Source organism: Dipodomys merriami, unplaced genomic scaffold (genome assembly GCF_024711535.1).
Source record: "Dipodomys merriami isolate MVZ:Mamm:240054 unplaced genomic scaffold, mDipMer1.0.p SCAF_54, whole genome shotgun sequence".
NCBI classification, from domain to species: Eukaryota; Metazoa; Chordata; class Mammalia; order Rodentia; family Heteromyidae; genus Dipodomys; species Dipodomys merriami.
The window spans coordinates 298,218-303,147 of record NW_027206113.1 but is presented as its reverse complement, the minus strand read 5'-3'; the positions used below and the strand labels follow the sequence as shown (position 1 = coordinate 303,147).

The following is a 4,930-nucleotide window of genomic DNA, read 5'->3' as shown; positions in this document are numbered from 1 at the left end:
AATTCTTTGTTGGAGCTTTGTTGTAGATCTTGTATGAACTTCTCTACTTCCTTAATTTGGTGTTCAGTTTTTATTATCAAATAACCTAGTTGATTGGTTATGGTTTCCGTGGACTCCCATTCCTTCTGTTGGTTTGCATTCAGCATTCTCTTTGTGGACTCCCTGAGTTCTTTCAGCTCTCTGTTTATGGATTCCATGATTGCTTTTAGTGATCTTTGTGTATTCTCATCCTGCTCTCTAAATTTCTATATTATTCTTTGATTAGCTTCCTCACGTTCACGTGATTCCTGTTGCTCTCTTTGAGTATTTTTAGCCTGCTCGTGCCATTCCTCTTTGTCTTTGTCTGTTCTTGGCCAGTTTCCCCAAATCCTTTCTATCTCTTTGACTGGTCTGAGTCTGCTCATGCCATTTCTTTATTTCTCTTTGAGTGTTCTTGAGCTGCTCATGCAATTCTTGTATCAATCTTTGAGTTGCTTTCTCACGCTCATGATATTCCTGTATTGACCATTGGCTTGTCTTCTCTCTCTCTCTATCACATTCATACAGTGTTCTTTTTAGGTTTTCAATCTTTTCATTTACCATGTTTTCCAGTAGTGTTTGTAGAGCTTTTGGGGAACTCTCCAATGGATTGTTCATTATCTGTTCTGTCCGCTGAGTATGATCAGTGGGTGTAGGATACTCGAACTTGCCATTTTTCTTGTGTTTTTCTGGCTTGCCCTGGACATTTGGGATGAAAGTAACACCAGTTTTGTGCTAGAACACTATCTTAAGTTAAGCATCAAACAAAGTCTGTAGTTGCACCGTAAAAGTCTGTAGATACACTCTAGTTCAACAGATATATCTATTCAACATCAAACAACTATGTATTAATGGTCTACGAACCACAAAGATGAATTTGGCAAACCAGAAATTATCAGGTTTAGGGAGAGATGTGGGTACAAATATGAATACAGGGATGTGGAAAGGCAGAGGGTAAGTAAACTTAACTAAGTCTTAATCTCAAAGCGGGAAATAGGTTGAATAGAATGATAGTAGAGAAAGAGAGAAAAAAGAAAAGAAAGACAAAAAATGATACAAGGTATAAAATAGAAGAACAAATATTAAAAATTAAAAAGTGAAACACTTAAAAACTTAAAAATTATGCAAAATGCAGACATAATATTCAGAGAACAATTTGATTAGGATAAGATTAGGGTAGGGATAGAAAGTAGATGTGATAATCTTAAAATTAGAAATGCTTAAAATATTATATAGATATAAAGAAGTAGTACTGGTTTTGAATTGAGTAATAAATTTCTGGATTAAGTGTGTACACAATAGGTGATAAGGTCTAATAATCAACTATGGGTATATCTGAGGATGAGCAGAATAGCAATTAAGTCACGTAAAGAAGAACAAAAGAACAGAAAAGGTGAAAAGAATGATAAGGAAAGAAAAAAAAGGATCAAAGATTAGTAGAGCTAAACAAAAAAAATTATAGAGAAAAGAAAAAAAAACATAAGAAAAAAAGCATACACACTCATACTCCGAAAATAAAAATTATAAGAGGAAGAAAAAAAAGTTAATAGAAAACAAATTTTTTAAATGTTAAAAATTAAAATTAAAAAAAAGTTTTAGGAAAAGTTTTTTTTATAAAAAACTAAAAAAAGAGTTCTTTGATTTTTTGGGGGGATGAGAAGATCCTGTATCTCCCTTGTGTCATTAACCAGTCTGTAGTTGGAGTCTCTGGTCTGTTTGTGGTGTTTGATTTTTCTGTGGCTTGGTTGGTTTCTTAAGTCGGTTAGTTTGAGCAGATAGAAAAATGCTCTGCTTTACCCAGGATTTTGTGATCCTCCTCCCAGGCTTGTTCAATGGGAGGAAGATCTGCTGTATCAAAAAAGTGGGAGATGGCTGTTTCCTCTAGTTTGGAGATACTGTGATGAGGCTAGGTTCTGGATAGAGTTGAGGCCTTTCAGCAAACAGTAGCTTTTCCCTGAGGGGCTAGCTTGTGAGACACTCACAGAGCCCAGCCTGGAGCCTTTCTCAGGGTTTAATTTTACTGAATTTCAATTGATTTTTAAGGCTGCTGTAGGGAGGGGCAGCCTCTGGCTCTGTTTATCCAGTGAAGAAATCTACTCCTGGGGCTGTCAGAACTTGCTGGCCCCAGGCTGGGTGACTTTTCCCTGGGTGGAGCTGAGCCTAACAGATCAGGTTAGGTTCCTGTGACTTGCTACATGACTCTTGTTTTCTTCCAAGGCCTGAGTTGGAGCTAGCTGCTCAGCCAGGCCTTTGTCAGTATCAAAGATCTCTGGTAGTGAGGGGTGAGGGGTGGCCTTCCCTCCTCTGTTCCCTGAGAAGGAATGAGGTTGCCAGGCTTCTAATCACACCGAGTCTTGGTTCCTGGGTTGTCCCTTGTCTGTACACTGCAGGATAAAAATATCTGCTTCTAGTCAGCTTTCGCTGGGGTTGAGTAGAATCCGCTCATCTGCTTCATCTGGACCCTTTGTCCTGGACTCTCTGTGTTGCAGGTAGGGCGGCTAAGGCTGGCCTCAGCAACCACCGCCGCTGGCAAGTGCTCAGATCTGTCTCCTTGCCTGGATTTTCCCTCTCTGGACTAACTGTCTTCCTGTGATGGCACACTTGGTGTGGTTTTCTGGCTTAGGACTGTTCACTGGAACAATAAAACTGCTTTCTATGCAAGAGCTTGTTTAGCCTCCAGCTTCTCCTCCGCCATCTTCCCGGAACTTTTTCTACAAGAATTTTTAGTGATACTCAAATACGTAAGAAATGAGGCAATTTGCCATTCTTTTGCACTTCATAAATGTGAAAGAATTTTCTAGGTGTTTTTAAATATATCATAATATGATGTAGAACTATTCTGTCACATCGTATGATAATCTGATAAAGATATTAGAATAAAGGACACATTGTACTAAGTTTTGGAATGTTAATGTATATAATTATTTTGGTTGTGGAAAATTGTGGGGATTTCAACTTTGGGTATTTTTCTTGTTAGGCTGGCATAATATCAGTGGTTAATTTTAGGATAGTGATTCCCTTTCTACAAGAACATGCACCTTATCTGTCCTCTTAAACTTCCAATCATCAATGGCATCAGAGTTGTACACCATCTTGTCTAGCTTCCTACCTTAGCTGGTCTGGATTCTGCAGTCCTTCCAATCTTAGTTCTTAGATAGTGCAGGATGGTGGAAATGATCCAATGCACCCAGCTATAGATTGAGAAGAAAGTCCACTAAAATTTTGCCTGGGATATGTTCTCAAGCCTCCTAAATAGTTAAGAGTAGAGATGGGAGGCCCTGGTGCCAAGCAGTAACATTATTTTTAAAGCAATTAGACATATATTAGTTACGCTTCTGATTACCGCAGGAAAAGAATAAAAGAGCAGTGAAGCATACAGGACAGTCAGAATTTTAACTAGAAACCCAGAGGTTGAATCCACTTAGCTAGCTACTCAGGAGACTGAGATCTGAAGACCACTGTTCAAAGCCAGTCCAATCATGAAAATATATGTGATTATCTCTAAAAAATCAGAATGGAATAGTGGCTCGAGTGTTAGACAACTATCCTTGGGCACAGAATCATAGGGATAGTGCCCAGGCAGTATCACACACACCAATGAGTATTTCAATGTGACCTTCTTTATTTTTTTTTACCTTGCTGTACTCTGTTTCCCTGAATTAGTTCACAAATTAACAAAATCAGCTAAGCAGCTACTTACATCAACTCATCATGTTTCTGTAAAGTCTATTCTCTTTTTGCAAGCCTGCTTTTATTTGACCCAAAAGTAAATTATTCAGGAGGGCAATTCATCTCCCTCAACTCTGTAGTATTAGATTATTGTTTAGGTTCATATCCTAAAGAGACACGTGGACTCCATGGTATTCTTCAAGTGAATTGCCTGACTTTGATGTCAAAATGTATTCAAGATTTGTTTGTATACATCTATAATGATTTCTGCAGAGTTTGTGATTTTTAAATCAGAAATCATTTTTAACTTATCTGTTGAAATGAGTAGTACAGAAACTAGAGATATTTCTGGTGCTTGTCTGAAAAAAGTATATTTTAAAATAATCTGTATTTTGTTTGTATAATATCCATAATCTATTTCATTCTCTCTTAGAAATAATACTTTGAATTCTACATTGTTTTATAATATATAAATGTGTTATTTCAGATAGCATTCCATATAGAAACAGTTTAACGTTCCTTTTTTTCCTAGGTCCTTATACTATGTTATTTCTTTGGGAAAAAATGACAACGTTATCTAATTTCAAACGTTTTGTAAAGATGATGCTATATAAAGGCCTTTCTAAGGTGAGGATTTAATACACTGATGTCAAACTAACTTTTAGTTCAATTAATTACATGTATTGTTACATTTGTATTTTTGTAATCATTTTTAATAACTGTTTTTCATTTCTGGCATCTGAAGAATGACAAATATGGCATACTTCACAAATTTTCATATCATCCTTGTGCAAGTGCCATGTTAATCTTTATATTGTTGTAATTTGGGTAAACGTGCTGCTGAAGCATGTAGTATCCTGTAAATTTATGTAGTTAATGATGCAGTCTTTATAAAGGCATATATGCTTGGTTGACTGTTTGTAACCAGGAAAACTTATTGTTCCTAAAATGCTATTGATCTTACTTCTCTAAAATTCTGTGTATATTGTAAAACTTATATTGTTTGGTCGATTGCTCAGATTTGCAATTTTTTTCAATGACTATTTTAAGTCTTTTTCATTTAATTTGATCATACTTTGAAGCCTTTATAGCTAGGTCCAAAGGTGATGGCTTTTCAAGTACTTATTTATCAACTGAGATAGCTTTGTGGAGCTAATGGATTCAAAATAAGCCTTGCTTAAGAGCTACATCTAAACTTCTGCAGCTTAAAATTTCCTAAATGAGGTCTTACTGGCACAAATGT

General features: G+C 36.3%; 1 pseudogene; it reads right to left on the bottom strand.

Moving 5' to 3' along the window:
* Positions 1 to 4,436: 4,436 nt before the first annotated feature.
* Positions 4,437 to 4,536, bottom strand: LOC138811619 (U6 spliceosomal RNA; annotated as a pseudogene).
* Positions 4,537 to 4,930: the final 394 nt, after the last annotated feature.